The sequence below is a fragment of the Phoca vitulina genome, unplaced genomic scaffold (assembly GCF_004348235.1).
Source record: "Phoca vitulina isolate PV1807 unplaced genomic scaffold, GSC_HSeal_1.0 scaffold2, whole genome shotgun sequence".
NCBI lineage: Eukaryota > Metazoa > Chordata > Mammalia > Carnivora > Phocidae > Phoca > Phoca vitulina.
This window is the reverse complement of record NW_022589705.1, coordinates 77,235,341-77,256,565: the sequence shown is the minus strand read 5'-3', so window position 1 is coordinate 77,256,565 and position 21,225 is coordinate 77,235,341. Positions and strand designations below refer to the sequence as shown.

Below are 21,225 nucleotides of genomic sequence, written 5' to 3'. Positions count from 1 at the left end.
GACTTCAAATACTGGCTTCAGCTCTTACTAACTGTTGGAGCGTGGCTAAGTCATGGCAGCATTCTGAGAATCATTCTCCCCCATCTGTAAGGATTTTGAAGATCATTCTCCTCATCTAAGTCACAGAGCTGTTGTGAGGTTTAAATGAGATACTGTATGCAAGTTCTTCGAAAAGGGCTGGGTGCAGAGAGCTGGCTCAATTGGCCATTGCTGCAGCTGCCTTTGCAGTCCTCACAATTCTAGCACGTACTGAGACAACACTGATCGTTTTCATGGCTGCATCCCCAACTTAACTGGAAATCAGGAACTGGGGTGTCCTTTACTCCCCCTCTCCATACCTCTCTATGCACCTGTCCTATGGATCGGGTGCTCCCACAGTGTTTGTTGGATAACCAATTAACTAAGTCAAAGAAATCTACCAATGCAAAGACTGATAGATAAAACACCAAAAGTTTGTATATTAGAAAAGTAACTAAAATGTAAATGTCACCTGGGAGTGGGGAAAATGACAAGTGGTTAATGTCTATATTATGTAAGGATTTCATATACACCAATGAAAAATAGGTGGCTAAGAGATATCTGGACAAAGGTCACAAGCAATCAATTCAAGTGAGGAAATAGAAGTAGTAAGTAAACATGGAAGAATATTCAGCCTTCAGTAGGAAATAAAAAGGAGATACCAAAGAAAGCAACAATACCATAGAATATATAATTCAATAGGAAATCGTTTGTAACACTACAAAATGTCCAGTAGCAGAAGGATGGTTCCCTAAATAACGACACCTTGATTCAATGGCTTGGTGTTCCACCATCAAATTATTACCAAAATGTGGAAACAAATGCTTACAATATAGTAGGTTTACAAGCAGACTGCAAAATTGGACTCAAAGCATGATTGCAAGTGTGCAAGATATTCATCTTGACTTGATGAAAGCCTGGCAGAAAATACAAGAAAATGAAAGCCGTCGCCTTGATAATGAAGAGGAACTTCACAGAATGCCCACCATACACCGGACGCTATGCCAAGGGCTTATTTCTACTAAACAAGAGTACAGAGAAGAGATAGAAGAGCTCACAGAAATAAAAGCAAAACCACCGAAGGAAATACAACAAGCTGTCAGGATTCAGGAAAATTATGATAGCGCAGAACTAAAAATCAGTGTGAAGGTAGAACAGAGAACAGACCCTGCTGAAACACCACAAGGGACGGAGATGACAGAAACGAGAATGTGAGAAAAATAGAATGAAAAGACTTTTTTAAAGTTTAAATGATGAGAGAAAAGGACAGAGACCATACGCACGTAACAGAAAAAGTAAACCAAAAACGGCATCAAACAAATATTCTAAGATATAATTCAAGAAAACGCTTTAGGAAAAAAAGGAGACATTGAAAAGGCAATGAGACCAGGAAAATTGATTCATAATGATCACTATCAACTCTGTCCTAATAAAGGTATTAGATTTCAAAGTCATAAAAAAAATAATAATCCTTTGGGCAACTCGACAAAAGGGAACTAGTCACTTACAAGGGCGGGGGATACCAGGCTGGCCTCTGACTTCTTCATGGCAGCATCCAGCATTAGAACTCAATAGAGCACCACCTACAAAGTCAGCAAGGAAAGAAAGTGTGACTCAAGTATTTTATTTTGAGCCAAACTGCTGATCAAGTATAAAGGCAGAAGACAACATTTTTGAACATGTGTGGGAGTTTGGAGGCTGAAGCAAAAGCACAGTCTGGATTTGTGGGAAGAACAGGACTTTTTTTCCTTTTGGTGACCTAAAGTTTTAGTCAAGGGTTCATTTATGCGTTTATTCAATAGACACATACATAAAGACCCTAGTATGTGTTGGGACCTGTGCCCCAGACTATAAACGAATCTTCTACCAAGTGCTAGGAAAGGTGGAAGGAAAGTTTCCTTGAAGAGGTGAGTTGGCTTTTCCAAGATAATTGGGAGTAAGTACATGAAGGGAAGGGTATTCCAGACAAGGAGAAGAGCAGGCCGGCACGAAAGCATAGGATAGATACTCTGAGATAGAATTTAAGATCTCATCAAGGGTGTGTTCTGGAATGTCCAGACATCTGGAATGGGATGAGTGGGTAAATCCTAAAGACTCAGGATTGGGAAAGGCTAAGAGGCCTTGAATGCTAGGCTTTTAAAAGGTTTAAACTTCTTCACACAGAGACTGTGGAATCTTGGAATGGTTGAAGCATGAAAACCACTGTTTAGTTGCAAGAAGAAAAAGATCAGAGGTTCTCTGAGGATTCAGATTTCACTCTTCCCACAGCTGTTTAAGCTAGCATTCATACTTGATGATGCACATTCGAACCATTCCCTTTAAAGTCAGGAACAAAGCAAGGTTGCCCACTAATACTGCTTTTGTTCCATGTTGCATTCGCAGTTCCGGCCAGCACAGGAGGACATGAAAAAGAAATTAAAACCTTAAGGATTACTGTCACCATCTAAATATTGTTTGTTGCTGAGTTAAGTAGTGTGCTTGTATATTTCCTTCCTTCTGTGTCTTTATGTTTTTCCTGGGGGTGGTTTTTGTGTTTTGTTTAAGATTTTATTTATTTATCTGACAGAGAGAGACACAGCGAGAGAGAGAACACAAGCAGGGGGAGTGGGAGAGGGAGAAGCAGGCTTCCCGCCGAGCCCCAATGCGGGCTCGATCCCAGGACTCTGGGATTATGACCTGAGCCGAAGGCAGACGCTTAACGACTGAGCCACCCAGACACCCCTGTTTTGTTTTGTTTTAAAGTAGGCTTCACACCCAGTGTGGAGCCCAACGTGGGGCCTGAACTCATGACCCTGAGATCAAGACCTGAGTTGAAATCAAAAGTCAGACGCTTAACCAACTGAGCCACCCACGCACCCCTTTCCTGGAGTTTTTAATTGTCTTTCCTTTGTTCTTGGACTATTTGCCTTTTTTTTTTTTTTTTTAAAGATTTTATTTGTTTATTTGAGAGAGAGAGAATGAGAGAGAACACATGAGAGGGGGGAGGGTCAGAGGGAGAAGCAGACTCCCTGCCGAGCAGGGAGCCCGATGTGGGACTCGATCCAGGGACTCGAGGATCATGACCTGAGCCGAAGGCAGTCGCTTAACCAACTGAGTCACCCAGGCGCCCCTATTTGCCTTTTTTATTGAGGGCAGAATCTTCCCAACAACTTGTAAGGTCAATTTTCTCATCCCCATTTTATAGATGGAGAAGGAGGCTGTGAGGGGTTGACAGAGACCACAGCCAATACATGGTGGAGCTGGGATGCTTATCGGGCTTGATGGGGTGACCCCGTCAACCTTAGGCTGGCCCTATATGAAGAGATGAAGTGCATGTCGAGGAGACGGAGGTGTGTAGTGAGGGTATGTCTCAGTTATTTGAACTTCACCAAGTTCAGAAAGAGGAGGACAGTGTAAAAAATCCCAAAGGGCATCTAATTCATGAAAAGTCTATGAAATGATGCACGGAGGGCTAGTCAATTTGGCCAATATTCAATTCCCCAAAGGGGCCAAACAACCCGTCCCCAGCGTCAGGACTTTTGCACATTCCATCCAACATCCAAGCACATTCCAGACACACTTCTTGTGCCTGGATCCTCCTCAACCTTCAGGTCACCACATTCTTTCCCCTCCTCAGAAAGCACCCCCCCACACACCAGTTACTCCTCATCTACTCTTCATCTCTACTTCCCTGGATTGCTCACAGTTTAGTTACCAAGTCAGCCTCCTTCCTCCCTGAGTGAGGATACTTCTTGGAGGCTCCCGAAGGCCTGGGGTGTCCATCCCACCAGATCATCAGATTGCCCCATTCCTATAGGGGTCACAGCCTAGGTGCTAATGGACACCATCCTCAGCACCTGCAGAATTAAGGGAAATAAAGCACTTGGAATAATCATGTTATTTTGCACCTGGAAGCAGAGGACTTCTTTTTGAGTTCAAGTGAGAACCCCTTAGGGGTTCCCTCATCTCCTTCTCTCTAAGCCCCCACATCTAATCATCTATCTATTCAATAAATTTCTTGAGCACTTCTCATGTGCCAGGCCTGTGCCGAGCACTGGGTATACACACCGGGGCAGGTCACTCACTACACAAGGGCACCCAGTTGAGAGACAAGTGGGAGCCAAGATCCAGTCGACAGACCAATCACCAGACTGGGCTCACAAAGCTGTGTCTACTCAGAAGGGTGCCTTTTTCTAATTCCTTCATAAGCACTGTATGGGCTAGAAGTAGCCCTGCACATTAATGAATTAAACCCATTTGGTACCTGCCCATGTGGAGTTACAGGTCAGTGGGGGACAGACAAATGATTAAACAACTGAATATGTAATTAGAATTCACTCTTACTTTGCTGGTGAGGACACTTGGTTTCTGAGAAGCCAAGTCAATGGCCCAAGGCCGCTGAGCTAGTGAATGACAGAGCCAGGGTTCAAACTCAGCTCTCCTGGCTCCAAAGCCATAATGTACGGAGGGCTAGTCAATTTGGGCAATCCAGGGAAGTGGAGATGAAGAGTAGATGAGGAGTAACTGGTGTGTGGGGGGGTGCTTTCTGAGGAGGGGAAAGAATGTGGTGACCTGAAGGTTGAGGAGGATCCAGGCACAAATGAAAGAGGCTTTTGGGGGTACATCAGTATTCAAGGCGAGCATAAGTCCCAACCTTCATCATCTCAGTTTCTCCCTCTTCCTGACCACACAGGTGATAAACCTGGCTTTCCCTGATCCTGACAGTCCCTCCTCTTGACCTTGCCAGCCTCTGTGGCTCAGCTCGCTTGGATACACCTCCTGCCTATTGCAGAGGCTTTTAATGAAATGACATTTTTTACCTCCTGACTCATGTGTCTTTTGGACCCTGCCATTCATCCCAGGGGCTGGGCTGAGGACAGACCTGAGGGACAGCACCTGTGCCATACCCATGATTCCGTTCACAGTGGCAACTAAAGTCATCATATATCTAGGAATAAGCGGATATGAACAAAATTATAAAAACTTTACTGAAGCACATAAAAAAGGATCTGAATAAATGGAGAGACACACCATGTTCCTGGATGGTAAAAGCTCAGTATTATAAAGATGTCAGTTCTCCCCAAACTAATCTATAAATTTAATGTAATTTCAGTCAAAATATCAAAGGTACTTTTTATGGAATTTAACAATCTGATTCTCAAGTCTAACAGGAAGAAAAAAATAGACAAGAATAGAATAGCCAAAAAAAAAAATTTAAGAATTTTTTATTGGAGTAAAATATACATAACATAAAATTTACCATTTTAACCATTTTTAAGTATACAGTTCAGCAGCATTAAGTACGCTCACATTGTTGTGCAACCATCACCCCCGTCCATCTCCAGAACGCGTTCATCTTCCCAAACTGAAACTCTGTCCCCATTAAGCAATAATTCCCATTTCCCTCTTTCTCCACAAGAAAAAATGATTTTCATGAATAAAAATGAGGGGGAACTATGAAGCCAGAAATAAAAATACTTAGAAAACAAGAGAATTTTTCTTTCTTTCTCTCTTTCTTTCTTTCTCTTTCTTCCTTTCCTTCTTTCCCTCCTTCCTTCCATCCATCATCTATCTATCTATCCATCTATCTATCTATCATGTCTTTTTTTTTTAAGGAGATGGGAGTTTATTGGATACACTGCAAGAGAGCAGCAGACAGGATAGCAGAGGACAGACTATCCGCCTGTTTATCTGTCTTAAGTGGAGCATGTCAAATCCATGAGGAAAGTGTAGACTATTTAATCAATGGCATTAGGACAAACGGCTCTCCGATTTGAAAGATAGAAAGTTTGAACTCTGCCTTACACCAGACATACATACAAAGTATTCAGAAATCAAGTATTTTTGATTTAAAGAACTGAATGTAAAAAACAAAACCCCATAAAAGCTTTAGAAGAAAAGTAGGAAAGATGGCTGGATTTGACTACATTTAACTTCAGAATGACAGAGACTACACGAGCCGAGTTAAAAGACAAGTAATGGGCTGGGGAAAACAAACCTGCCATAGACATGCAGGAAGACAGCAAGTCCATATCCCAAAATAACAGTTTTGCTTTTAGTTTTTCCACTTCACCTCCAGGAAAATTAGTGCTTTTATAACAGGAATATAAAGGGAGAGAAACAGCCAACATTCAGATGTCATTGTTTTTTAACTTCCCAGATCATCTGCTGAAGCCCGCATCAGAAACTACACTTTTGAAAGGCAGAGACTTTGATCTGCAAGAGGCTGCTTTTGCTGAAGGAAAATGCTCTTGAAAATCAAAAGGGTAGATCCTGAAGGAAGCTAGAGATAGAGTTTATGCATTAACTATAGATTGAAGAGAGGACAGAGAAGACCCAGACCATGTGCCACCTAGAGAAATCAATGGGGACATTGGACTGGGAGGGAAGAAGGGAGTGGGATCAGACATGACCTTGGAAGAGGTCAAGGGGGGCTGGGATGAGGGAACCAGACCTCAGGGGCCACAAGGAGGGGAAAGGGGTCAGTGTCCAGAGACTGCTAAGCCCTCCATCATCACACCAGAAAGCTTCCTGGGGGCTGGGCCTTCACCGGCAGATCCTCTGTGGCCACTTACGTGGGTGCGTGAGGCCACTTCGGGCATTCAGCTCTTCACTCTCCAGCTGGGGCCTGCATTGACAGTTGTCTGGAGTGCTCAAAAGGAGTGATGCTTACCCCTGTCCAGAGATTTTGTGGAGGACCTCCATCCACACTTATCCCTATCAATGCCACCCCTTTTTAAATGACTTAGGACTTTTGTCAGCCTCCTAAACCAAAGGGTGGGATCTTTGACACCCATAAAGGAGGTGGTACTATGGAAGTGAAGACCCCTGGCAACCTGTACTTGGCTAGAACCAGATAATGAATGGTAAAATCTACTTTGGCTATATAAATCCACAATATATAAAGAACTCTTATAAATCAATAAAAATAGATGAATAATCCAAAAGAAAAATAGGCAAAGGATATGAAAAGTAAAATTCACAGAAGAAATACAAACCTCTAATAAGTGTATGAAAAGATGCTCAGTGTGAGCTCTAATTAGCAAAATGCAAATTAAAACAATAGGATGCATTTTGCTTATCAAATTGGCAAAAATTAGAAAGGCAGATAAGGGGAGAAAGCACTGTCATGTGCCATCGGTGGAAGTATTTATTGGTGAAGCCTTAGTAAAAGGCAAGTTGCCAATGCCATAGAAATTCTAAATGTGCACACCTTTAATCCCAGCAATTCCACTCCAACCAAAATATCCCTCTAGGCGATGGTTGAGAAAAGCATGGGTCAAGGTGTCTGCCCAACAGGAGTGCAGTAGAATTGTTTCCCAACAATGTTGTTAGACTGAGAAATTGGGTACCAGATTGGGAGTGCAGTTGGGGGGGGGGTGCTGCCATTTAGGGAGGGTGGACATGATAGCCTTGACGGGCAGAGTGATCCTTCAGATGTGGGAGGTGAGAAGTGATCCATGCAGACTTGCGAGAAGACATTCCAGGCAGTGGGAATAGCCAGTGTGAAGGCCCTGAGGCCGCAGCATCTTCAGGAAAGGGAAGCTGCCATTGTGGCTGGAGCAGAGGGATGGGCAGGGGGAGACGTGTCTAGAAGGAAGGCACACGGGGCACCCGTGGGAGGCGGGGTAGGTAGGCAGGTCACGTAGGGCCTCGTAAGCCACCGTAAAGGTGCTCTGATATCTGCTCTGAGATTGGAAACCAGTGGAAGGATTTCTTATTAAAATTAAAAAGCAGAATATAAGATGAAAGTATAGGATGATATGTTTAGAAACTCGTTTTAAAAAGACTGAAAGGAAATAACCGAAATTGACCACAGCTGCTGAGTTAGAGTGACGGGATTATTCATTTTTTCCCCTTGATCCAACTCTTAATGCCTCTTTATAGCGTGTTTGTAATTAAAACCTTTTTATAAGAGTCGTTTTTTAAAACTGGCTCTTGAGGGGGAAACTAGGCTGGAGGAGGAGGAGGAGGAAGGGCGCCAAGAGCGATGCAGAGTTAGGACGGATCAGAGGCCAAGACACAGGCAGACATGGAGGGAAGCGGCGCTGAGCGGGGAGAGAGATAGGACTGGGAAGGACGGATGGAGAGAGGAGAGATGGCCACCAGGATGTGCCAGAGACCAGGCGCAGCCCCACCGTGGCCTCCTCAGGACTCAGGCAGCTGAGCTGCATGCCAGCATCTCAGGAGGCCCCACGGCCACTTGGATGGTCCTAAGCAGGGAAGCGACATGAGGAACCTGAGTGCTCACAGAGCCCCTATCTGTGAGCAGGAACCAGGACAAGCACTCTGAGAAGCACCTGGTACTTCTGAGAGCGAGGCAGGGGCTGCACAGCGCTTTCACACCACGCACACACACGCACGCACGCACACACAGCACGGAGAGCAAGGCAGGGGCTGCACAGCGCTTTCACACCACGCACACACACGCACGCACACACAGCACGGAGAGCGAGGCAGGGGCTGCACAGCGCTTTCACACCACGCACACACACACACACACACGCACGCACACATGCACGCACAGCACGGAGGGCCCGCACGTCTGCCACAGCCTGCACGGAGGAACTCTGGTACCGGGTGGGAGCCAGGGTCTGGGCTGGAGGCAACTGTAGGGAGGGCAGCCGCAGCGCCTGGAAGCAGGAATTCTTTCTGGAGCCTCGGTGGGAAGGCGCCGAAATGCCTACGATGCTGGCGGGGCCGTCCCACATCCCCGGGGGCCCCTGCCTCGAGGCAGCTGGAGAGGCCGGTCTGCCGCCTTCCCCGCCTCCCCACATCTCCCTGCCTGTGTTCTCGGCCTCGGGCTGTTTCACGGGAAGGCCTCTCAGCCCTCCAGCTGGGAACAATTTAGAAACGCAGGAAGCTGATGCCCCTGGGCCAACCGTTAACAAAGGGGGCCTGGAGTCTTGGATAAACACCTTAGCTTTCATTCAGGCCCAAGTGGGACAATTCTGAGGCTCTTCCTAGTCCTCAGAGGGGCCCCAGCCAAACTGAGCCCAGTTGCCCACAGTGGTAACCAACTCCGAGAACATCCTTGTTAAAGAAATCATTTGTCCTGTAGAACGTGCCCCCATTCTGGATTTGTCTACGTGCTTCTGTGCGGTATTATTTACCTTGTTCCTCCATCCCCCGTATTTCCTATAACTAGAAGCCAGCCCCAAATTCAACCGTTCCCACATGGCACCGCGGCGGGTGGTGTGGGCGCTTCAGCTAATCCTCCGGGCCAACCCTGGCAGCCACTTACAGACATGCCAGACCCATGCCCTTGCGGGTCTTGCACCCCGAGGGCAGTTTCTGGTCTGGAGAGGAGCAGGGGAGGGAAGGCCTCAGGAGCAGCCTTGGACCAGTGCAAGGTGGGAGCCCTGGTGGCTCAAGACCCCGGCCTCCTGGCCTCTTCGAGGAGGTTCCTGACACTTTGCAGTCCTTCAGAGGATCCCCAGAGGAACTGGAACCCAGTTGTCTGAGTGGTGGCCACTCTTTATTTCACTTTTTATTGATTTTCTTCTTCCCCTGCCTCATTTCTCCACTCTCTTAAAGGTACTCTCTGGGATCATCTCTCAAGTAAACCATTTGCACCCAAATCTTTTTCCTAGGGTGTGCTTTTGAGGAAATCCAAACTAAGGCGGGAACTTCACAGGTAGGGCTGTGCACATCATATGACATCACATCAGGGGACACACATGGTGGCACTAAGATGGGTCAGCGGGCCCAAGCAGTGACAACCCGACGCCCTCCATTATAAAATTCCCTATCGGCCTTTCATACAATAATTTCATCCATCCGTGATTATTGCCTAAAGCCATTATTTTATTAGTGGTTGTAAAAAAAAAAAATAAAGATGATTTTCTAATGCTATCAATCCTTCTACATTTATTAGTTGGAATTTTTAAATAAGGAACTACAGCTCATAAACGACAGCTTTAGGTTAAGATGAAATAGTACAAGAATGACAGGATAAAGGCCTAATTCTCTCCTTGTCCCTGCTAATTCTCAGGATGAGGATTGTGGCCTGGTTACCGCCAACAGTGTTTAATAATATTTGGTTGATTTGAGGCTTTCTCTCTCTTTCTCTGAATGTCAATATGGACAAATGAGTGCTTATATATTCAGTGTGATCCCATTACTCCGTGACAACGTCCTTGCTTCCTGGCTCAACAAGATGTCCCGGGCTTGTGTGGTCTATTTCCTGCCCCAGATCTGGAATCAGCTGCTTCTCCAAGGAGCCCTGATTCTGGGTGGTTGGAGAACACAATCTGGGCACTAGGTGTGTTCATTGATAGTGGGTTATCACAGCTTCCAAATTTTTCAGTGGACAGAGCTGGAAAATACATAACTTTTGAGGGGCGCCTGTGTGACTCAGTCATAGGGCGTCTGCCTTTGGCTCAGGTCATGATCCCAGGGTCCTGGGATCGAGCACCGCATCGGGCTCCCTGCTCAGTGGGAAGCCTGCTTCTACCTCTCCCTTCCCCCTGCTTGTGTTCCCTCTCTCTTACTGTGTCTCTCTCTGTCAAATAAATAAATAAAATCTTTTAAAAAATAATACATAACTTTTGAACAGAAAAATGAAAGAATTATGAGTTTCTGCTAATATTTCCAACTCAAATGTCACATTTCAAGGTTTTTACTTAACTTCTTTGGTTTTATCCTCAAATCTCTTTTCTTTTACACTGAAGATCTTGGATTCTAGTATTAACATAATTACTTATTTGCATTATGTTATGATTTATATAAAAGAGTTTCAAAAAACAACACCAATATTTGTACTAACAGTGAAACTTCTAAATACAATTTTAAAATTTCTTTGCAGCTCATTTTGTCCTTAGTAAATATTTTTTGGGGTGCCTGGGTGGCTCAGTCGGTTGGGCGTCTGCTTTCAGCTCAGGTCATGATCCCAGGGTCCTGGGATAGAGCCCCGCATCGGGCTCCCTGCTCAGCGGGGAGCCTGCTTCTCCCTCTCCCTCTACCTGCCGCTCACCCTGCTTGTGCTCTCTCTCTGTCAAATAAATAAAGAAAATCTTTAAAAACAAAATATTTTTTTAAGCACCTACCATCAATATATTGTGTTGTGGAGCCACTTCAGGTAATTATTTCCACTGAGTGGTTATATCACCAATCTGATACACATTTAAGGTCCTTCATTTCAGATTGTTTTCAAATTTTAGACATCGTTTTTTTTCTCCTTTCCTTTAGATTTAATATTTTTTCCTTTTTTTAAAAGATTTTATTTATTCATTTTATTTGAGAGAGAGAAAGTAGGATGAAGGGCAGAGGGAGATGGAGAGAATCCCGAGCAGACTCTGTGCTGAGCATGGAGCCTGATGCCGGTCTCGATCCCATGACCCCGAGATCATGACCCGAGCCAAAACCAAGAGTCAGACACTCCCAACTGAGCCACGCAGGCGCCCCTTGATTTAATATTATTTTTTTGAATGTGTGCAGTATTTATCTGATTCCAAAACCAAAACCACATAGCAATATGCATTTAGAAAATTTCACTTCCATTGCTGTCCCTTCGCCATGTTCTTTCCTCCATAAGTAATCATTTTTATTGTCATTGGGTGGTTTTAAGGTTTTTTTGGTTTATTCTTCCAGTGTTTCTCTTTGCAAATATAAACAGTTTGTATACATATTTATACCCCTTCCCACCCCCATTGTTACATGAAAGATAGCATGCTGGATATTCAGTTCCACACCTCGTGTTTTTCACCTAGCAGTATATCCTGGAGATTGTCCCATTGCAATGCATCTTCCACAATCCTTGTTACAGCTGGATAGTATCCTTTGGTTCCTTGGTGTGCATGTATCACAGCTTTACTCAGCCAGTCTCCCTAATGATAGACATTTGGATTGTTTCCAATCTTTTGTTATCTCAAATTATGCCACAATGAATAACCTTGTGCATAAATCATTTTAACATTTTCCTCAGTGTATCATTAGGCTAGAATCCTGGAAGTGGGATCATTGGGCCAAAGGGTAAATGCGTAAGTCATCAAGGAATTTTTTTTTTTTTTAGGTATCGCCAAGGTCACCTCCCAAAGAGTTGTACTATTTCACATTCTCCCTAATAACTATTTTTCAGTCATTCATTCAATAAGCATATATCGAAACAGTGACAAAGATCAACACAGTCCCCGAGCTCAGGAGCTTGCGGTCTGGTAAGGAAGCAAGAAGGAACAGGTAATCACACAAAGAATCGTCCACAATGTGTATCAGAAGGAGAAGTATTAACTCTATAAGAGTTTACAACCAGAAGCCCTAACTTGATGGGGGGCGGGGGAGGGTGGTCAGGCAGCCTTCCCTGAGGAATAACGTCTAAGCTGAAATCTGATGAACAGGTAGGAATTCATCAGGAAAAGTGGGTGGAGGAAAATACCTAAGTAAAGAGGAAACAAAAACAGAAATCACAATAATCAAATTAAGGGAAATTTATATCAAAATCTATGGAGCACAGTGATCTTCATTCAGAAGATAATTTCTCATTTGCAATTTCTTTGTTGTTAAAATACGCTGAAAACGACTAAACTCAATATGCAGCTTAAGACCTGGAAAAAGAACAAGATAAAGAAAAGCAGAAGGGGGCGCCTGGGTGGCTCAGTTGTTAAGCATCTGCCTTTGGCTCAGGTCATGATCCCACCCTGGGATCGAGCCCCACATCGGGCTCCCTGCTTGGCAGGAGACTGCTTCTCCCTCTCCCACTCCCCCTGCTTGTGTTCCCTCTCTCACTATGTCTCTCTCTGTCAAATAAATGAATAAAATCTAAAAAAAAACCCATAAGTTATAAAAAAAAGAAAAGCAGAAGAAAATTCATAAAAAGATAAATTAATGAAGTAGAAGAGAAAGAAATAAAAAGCAGCGGAAAGGATAAAGAAAACCTGCTTCTTTGAAAATATTCTACCACATCAAAAACTAATGATGTATTGTATGGTAACTAACATAACATAATAAAATTAAAAAAAAAAGAAAAGAAAATATTCTGTAAAGTACAGAACCGCTAGCAAGCCTAATAAAGAACAGAAGGCATAGTGCTTTTCCAAACAGATACAGATCATGGGAAAGGAGGTACAACTGTGGGGCCGACAGGGCTAAGGGGATTTAAAGATAACATTATGGCAACACATCTGAAGGAGGATGACACTCTATCAAAATATAAATTACCAAAATTGACTCAAGAAGTAGAAGAGCTGAACAGACAAATAACAAAGAAAAGGTCTCTCGGGGTGCCTGGGTGGCTCAGTCGTTAAGCATCTGCCTTCTGCTCAGGTCATGATCCCAGGGTCCTGGGATCGAGCCCCGCATCGGGCTCCCTGCTCAGCGGGGAGTCTGCTTCTCCCTCTCCCACTCCCCCCGCTTGTGTTCCCTCTCTCGCTGTGTCTCTCTCTGTCAAATAAATAAATAAATAAATAAATCTTTAATAAAAAAAAAAGATTCTTTTAAAAAAAAAAAAAAGAAAAGGTCTCTCTCCCTCCCTGACTTCCTCTCTCCCACCCTTTCAACTCTCTACCTTTATTCCGACGTTGGCTCCACACCCTCGTGCTACACAGTCTCTTTGTGACCAGAGAGAGAGCCACGGGCAACCTCAGAAGCCACCTCTCGGACAGCCTACACCTCATCCCCTTGTGAAACAAGAAAGAGTACCAGCTGTCCTGTTAATTATTATTGTAATAATAACAACCCTAATAAAACCTCCTGTCTGATTGCCCGGCTTGAGTCACAGCGTGGATCAGTCACAGGACCGGCCTAGGCTGGGTCACGCTCCCCAACTCCATGGCTGTGGTGTTGGGACACCATGACCATGACCGACAGCTCCACCCGGCTCGCATGGGAGCAGTTACCCAAGAGACCCTAAGCCAGTACAACAGTCCACTGTAGCCGGCTAGCGCTTTCAGACAATGAAATAGGGAGGAGCCAAGGAGAGCAGGTAATAAACTGGACAACGGTGTAATGAATCATGACCTCGAGCCAGACAAACCATGTGATGTAGCTAAAATTGAACTAGATATTATCCCAGATATTATTCACTCAGCATTTAACAAATATCTATGGGGCACAACCTGGCTCCAGGCTCTGCTCTGAATCAGTAAACAAAAGACAGAGTATCTAAGAACACCTGTCCTCGTGGAGCTTGTGTTCCCGTAAAACATGACAGAATTTTTTTTTAAGATTTTATTTATTTATTTGAAAGAGAGAGCACACGAGGAGGGGGGAGTGGCAGGGAGGGGTGAGGGATGGGAAGGGGGAGAGGAAGAAGCAGACTTCCCGCTGAGCAAAGAGCCCCGCAGGAGGCTCAATGCCAGGACCCCGGGATCATGACCTGAGCCTAACCAACTGAGCCACCCAGGCACCCCAAAACATGACAGAATTTAAGTTCCCATCCAGTTCAAAGGTCTTTACTGTAAAATGGAAAACCATGTTTACATAGCTTAAGAGATAAAGAAATGCAAAATCCATCCCCAACCTGGGTGGGAGTGCAGCCTTCTTTGAAGAAAGAGAATTAGATAATCTGAGTACCTGAAATCCAAAGAGTAGTTCCCATGAAGGTTCCCATGTTTTAAGCTACAAAGAGGCAGTCTAGAGTAGAGATTAAGCACATGGATTCTCGGTTCAAATCCCAGCTCCACCACTTATTGGCCGAGTGACAACCTTAAGATTTATGATTGCAAGTTGAAATCTTACTAAAGTAATGCACAAGGGGCGCCTGGGTGGCTCAGTCGTTAAGCGTCTGCCTTCGGCTCAGGTCGTGATTCCGGGGTCCTGGGATCGAGCCCCGCATCGGGCTCCCTGCTCCGCGGGAAGCCTGCTTCGCCCTCTCTCACTTCCCCTGCTTGTGTTCCCTCTCTCACTGTGTCTCTCTCTGTCAAATAAATAAATAAAATCTTTAAAAAAAAATAAAAAAATAAAAAAAAGTAATGCACAATATTGGAACATCTAAGTGAGTCTGGGCTCACCATATTTATTAGTTTAATTTCCTAGATTGATAAGAATTATTTTGTACCTAGAAAGATTGTTTGTTAAGTGAGAAAATTTAAATACTTAAAAAGAAATCAAATACATTTAAATTTATCAGCACGGTTTTACAGTGTGAAGGTGTTTGAGTTTGTAAATGGGACCAAACATTTAAAGTCTCCTTAAAAATTATTCTGAAGATGAATTAGGCTTATAAATAGAATAATAAGATTTGTGAGTTGAACATAAAAATCTGAGAAGAACTAAGGTTTTTGGATTTGTAATTTTAATAAATTGACTCCATTTTTTTTTTTTACAATTTTTAAAAATATTTTATTTATTTATTTGACAGAGAGAGAGACAGAGAGAGAACACAAGCAGGGGGAGTGGGAGAGGGAGAAGCAGGCTTCCCGCTGAGCAGGGAGCCCGATGTGGGGCTCGATCCCAGGAGCCTGGGATCATGACCTGAGCCGAAGGGAGATGCTTAACGACTGAGCCACCCAGGTGCCCCAAAATTGACTCCATTTTTAAAACCAAAAATAAACCTTCTTAATAGTCTTCTCTACAGACAAAAATCATCCTCAAGGGCACCAAAGAGCAGCATCAACAATTTCCAGAGACATCTGCTTCTTATGGGAGAAACAATCAGAGCCCAAAACAAGCTACCTTGCTGGGGACCCTCATATTGGGGAGGGTAGGGGGTAGGAGGGACTGGACAGAGAGAGGATATGGTCACCCAGCTTGGGTGGGAATTGAGAGTGAAGGGCTGGATCTTCAAGGCAACCGGGAGGTGTGGGTGAGACACGTGAGAGGAAAAGAAGGCAGCTTCAGATGGGAGTGCTCTTCACTGAACTCCCTTTTACTCTGCTCGGGATATGTCACGGAAACTGTGAATTGCTTTTCATTTTGGTCACTGAACAGTCTTCCTTCTGACACAATTCTAGGCCAGAGGGACCACGTGGGGCCTTGGTTTAGGAGAATTCAAGGTGTCCAGGCAACTAGCTGACTCTTGAGAAGGTCCCTGCAGCTCTGTCCTGGCAAGAGGTGTGAAATCTGGAAGGCACGTGGGGTGGGGGTGCTAGGAAGGGGGTGCTGCTCTAGGCAGAGATAATTTCTGAGGCTTTTCCTCAGCTTGGAAGGAGCCACCCTCAGGACCGTCCTTCTCCTTTGACCTGAATCCTGGTTCACCAAGTAGCCTTTGGGTTTTGTTTTGTTCTGTTCTGTTTTTCAACTCCTGTCTACTTAGTGTCTGCTGGGTGCCAGGCATCATTCTCTCTTCCAGACACAATCAGCTTGTTAAATAAAACTCTCATAAGAACTCTGGGTGGGGGTGGGTGCCCAGGGTCACTTAGCTGGTTAGTCTAACCCTAGAGCCCAAACTCAACCACAATTCTACACTGCCTTTCATTGACAGAGTTTGCTTCCCAGAGACCTTGATACCAGGTTTAACAAGGGCAGTCCTAGCAGATCTCAGTCTCCTCAGGTATAACATGGGAAAAATGCAGCCTACACATTGGGCAGTTACATCAAGCAACAGGGACAACTGTTGGATAAAGAAGGAAATATTTCTGGTTTTCTTTAGGAAGACCCTGCGCCCCAAACTCAAGGATAGTGCAGAAAAGGAAAAGAATAGACCAGCCTTGCTCATTCATATTGATGTAAAACTCCTGAATAAAATCCGTGGCAGAATGAGAAACGTGATATTTCTTATACAACTGGGTTTATAGCCTGAGTTCATACACTTTAAAAAAATATTAGCAAAGAGAAACTAATAGTGTATTAGGAGAGAAATATGCCATGAACAAGTGGTATTTATTATAGGAATGTTAAAATAGTTCAATATTAATAAATCTATTAATATAATTTATTGTAGAAAATAGACAATAATAATCATTTAAAAGAAAAATATACCATGACCAAGTGGTAGTCTTTACAGAAATAAAAAGATAGATCAATATGAGAAAATCTATTAATATAATTTATCTTATTAATAAGTAGAAAAGGAAAGTCATACAATATTGTTAAAAGATAACAAAATTGCATTTCATCAATTTAATATCTATAACTAAGTTTTACAAATCTTAGTAAAATAAAAGTGATATTTTCTTATGATTATTGTTTTCAAAGGTCTCTAACTTTAAGCATCATGCTCACAAAGAAACCCTAGAAATAGTTTCATTAAGTAAAGAATAATCAAGGATCCTTACCACTATGCATAATTAACAGTTCTGAACGTTCTAGCTGATTTAATTAGGGAAACACATAAAAAAGTATAAATATTAGAAAGAATCATTAGTTAAAGCTAATATGATTATATATCTGGAAACCTCCCCAAAATCCATATTAAGTGAGTCCAAGAATGTGGCCAATTACAAAATCGATACACAAAAATCAATAGCATTCCCATCAAACAATAAAAAGCAGAGGGATCTTGTTTGGATGTTATGTTTGCATAGAAAATATGTGGGGTTTTTGGCTTTTTTTTTTTTTTAAGTAGGCTCCACACCCCACATGGAGCCCTATGCAGGGCTTGAACTCATGACCCTGAGATCAAAACCTGAGCTGAGATCAAGAGTTGGACACTTAATGGACTGAGCCACCCAGGCGCCCTAAAAATATGTGTTTTTGCTTAACCGGCTTGGAGGAGCTGATGGATATTACAGAGAAGTGTTTCAGTTGGGAACTGGTTTAAGCAGCAGGTAAGAGAGTTAACCAAGGCTTAACTGAGTCAGGGTATTTTCTTTTGGCTCCAGTGCCCTTATGGTGGCTTCTCATGTCTCCCACTCTGCCATTCTGCTACTCCCATACCACTAAGTCACAACAAGAAAGAAGAGAGAATGCATATAGAAAATGCACCACCAGAGTCTTCCACATGGGGGATAAAGTCACCAAGCCACACTTTGGCACCACCACTATGGAGCCTTGATTAAAAAGGGGGAAAAAAGGCCTAAGAGCTTTGAAAGTCAGCTGATTAGAGGAGAAGCACAGGGAAGTTTTGGAGAAGCCCTATATCTTCAAGGTTCCACTCCATGTCTGCATCTACTGGGTGGGCAGCCCTTAACTTCACCCTTGGCTCCCAGACAGTATATGACATTGCAGCCTTGCAGGGACATTGGCCTTCGCAGGATGGGCGGTGGCGGTGGGCAGCATTCTCCAAGAGCCCTCACAGTGGGGCCTCAGCGGGAGAGGAGTTAATGCCATCTGGAAGCAGTAGTTTACTTATTAGTTTGGGGATCCTTGTACTGGTAAGCTGGCTCTAATTTTTTTTTTTTATTTAAAAAACCATTCTGATCTGTAGCATTCACTGATTTCCATGGGTGTGGCCAATTTCCAGCTACCATGGTATAACAACCAGCTCACAGAATTCCTGAATATTTAACAATCAGCTCTTAGGAGCCTGCACATGCGACCTCTAGCCTGCCACTCCTAGGAGCCCTTCTTTGGGGACCCCCAGAAATAACTGGAGGGTCCCTTGGAGGAGAGACTGAGGATTTGCCATCATGTGGATGGGTGTTAAGTTGTTATAAGTTGAGAATGAAAAGGCAACCAGGCAATTAAACCCAACTTTGTAGTAACAAGCTGATGACGTTAGATATCTGGGCTACATTTACATTAAAATCTTTTAATGCTCATCTCATTGTAAAATTGACAACGATGCAGATCCATCCATTCAGCAGGTATTTCTGGAGAACCTCCTCTGTGCCAGGGATGGTTTGAGACACTAGGGATGAATAAAGTGAATAAAATAAAGTTCTTGTCCTCGTGGACTTTGTACTCCAGTACATATGAAATGATGTCAGGTAGTTAACAGTTGCTATGAAGAACACTAAAGCAGAGAAGGGAGTAGAGTGATAGGACTTTATTTTAGAAAAGGCATTGGGGGAAGCCCTTGCTGATTAATTAACGTTTGAGCAGAGGTGGGAGTGAAGTGAGGGAGGGAGCCAGGCTCGGTCTAGGGGGAGCACTCCAGCAGAAGCAAGAGGAAGGGCCCTGAGATGGAGCAGCAGGATCCCAGTGCAGCTTCCAGGGCTCAGTGAACAGGGGCAGCATGGTGTGGAATGAAGTTAGAGACATAGATAGAAGCCACAGCAAGTACACTATGTATGGAGTTTGCATTTTACTCTAAGTATGATGGGCAGACATTGGAATGTTCTGAGCAGGGAAATAACAATATCTCCTTTGCATTATAAAAGGATATTGTGTCAACATCATGTGGGTGGTAAGAGAGGAAGCAGAGGGCCCAATTAGGAAGCTATTGCTACACTTGGGGGTGGGGGAAGACGCTGGTGGTTTGAGCTAAATTAGTAGAAGTGCAGGAAGTAAGAAGTGGTTAGATTGAAGTTCATAAGACTTAACAAAGAACAGGATATGAGATGAAGGAAAAAGAAGATGAATCTCAGATAACTCCAATATTTTGGTGCTCCCTGTCCAAATTTGGGGGTTGCTAGGGAACAGGAGGTCTGGAGTAGGAAGAACTAAGAGTTCAGTGGATGATGATAGGTCTTTATTTTGTCTTCATTCTTGAAGGATATTTTTGATGGATGAGTTCTGAATTGACAATTTTTTTCATCATATTAGACATGCAGAAGAAAAACAACCATAAAGTGACATTTTCAGACAGAGAAAAACTAAAACAGTGTGCCACGAGCAGATCTAAACACTCTAAAGACACTCTAAGTATTTTATCTCAGCCAGGTAGAAAATGATCTTGAGCAGAAAGTCTAAATGAATATTGAATGTGTATAGTAATAACAGTAATAATGTTAATAATATAAATAGTACCTTGAAGTTTCAAAACTAAATATCTCAGTCAAAAGGCAAAGATTGCCAGATTGGACAATAAAAGTCCAATTATATATTTCTTGTCTACAGGAGATACATTTAAACTATAAATATACAAAAAAAGATTGAAAGCGAGAAGGTAGAAAAAGCATGTTATGCAAATACTAAACAAAAGAAAGCTGACATAGCTAGGCTAGTTACAGAAAAAAATACACTTTAAAGCCAAAAACATTTCACAATGGGGCATGGGAGTCATTTCATAATGATAAAAATTTCATTTAAGAATATGTAACAATTCTGGGGGTGCCTGGGTGGCTCAGTCGGTTAAGCAGCTGCCTTCAGCTCAGGTCATGATCCTGGGGTCCTGGAATCGAGTCCCGCATCCACTCCCTGCTCGGCAGAGAGCCTGCTTCTCCCTCTCCCTCTGCCTGCCACTCTGCCTACTATGCTCTCTCTCTATCTGTCGAATAAATAAATAAAATCTTTAAAAAAAAAAGAATATATAACAATTCTGAATTCATATGTACCTAATAACATGCTTTTAAAAGGTATAAAGCCAAAAAATGGCAGAAGGAAAAACAGACACATCAACCATCATAGCAGGAGATTTCAACATATCCCTTTCAGTGATCGCTAGGACAAGCAGACAAAAAACAGTAAGAATGGCGAAGATTTAATGATTAACAAGCCTGACCTAGCAGACATCTGTAGAACCCAGTATCCAACAAACTGTAGAATTCATGTTCTTTTTCAGGACATGTGGAACATTTACAGAAATTAACTATATCCTGGGCCATTAAGCAAGTCTGAACAAGTGTCAAAGTATTGAAATGATATAGAATATGTTTTCAGGCCACAGTGAATTTATGTTAGAAATTAATAAAGAAAAGGTAACCGGAAAACCCCTATGTATTTGGAAATTAAGAATTATGCTTCTAAATAATTCATGTTATTCATCGACTTACATAAAACCATAATGAAAATGTCTTCTGGGGGTTAGAAAGAAAAATAAGATTGTGAAAAAAAATGCAACAATGGCATACAAGTTGGAGGCTAGTTATTGGAGTTAGGGTGTTTTAAGTTGTTACAAAGTTCATGGGGAGAAAAGACATTGATTAATTTTAGACTTTGGTAAGTCAGATAGCAAGGTGAAATTACGAGGGTAACTACTAAAAGAAGAGGAACAGAAAGTATTTCTTTGGTTTTTTTTAAGATCTTATTTATTTATTTGAGAGAGAGAGTGAGAGAGGGATGAAGGACAGAGGGAGAAGCAGACCCCCCCACTCTTCAGCCCCATGCGGGGCTCGATCCCAGGACTCTGGGATCATGACCTGAGCCGAAGGCAACCGCTTAACTGACTGAGCCACCCAGGTGCCCCAGAAAAGAAAGTATTTCTTCCAAACTGATGGAAGGGAGAAAAAAAGAACAAGACAAAACAATAGACCTCTCCTAATTGATAGAAGAAGTGAACAAACTATTAATAATGATACATAAGATTTGAAT

At 43.1% G+C, this 21,225-nt stretch overlaps 1 protein-coding gene across 3 annotated transcripts in view; it reads right to left on the bottom strand.

The window, feature by feature from the left end:
* Positions 1-21,225, bottom strand: part of SPOCD1 (SPOC domain containing 1) — a 66,126-nt gene that overhangs the window by 36,144 nt on the left and 8,757 nt on the right. For 2 of the 3 annotated variants that reach the window (XM_032389241.1, XM_032389245.1), the window contains exon 1: positions 1,527-1,809. The exons of the other annotated variant lie outside the window; for it this stretch is intronic. The gene's annotated coding sequence lies outside the window, so the exon portion shown is untranslated. Of the gene's footprint in view, positions 1-1,526; positions 1,810-21,225 lie in introns of those variants that run through there. 3 annotated transcript variants of the gene reach the window in all.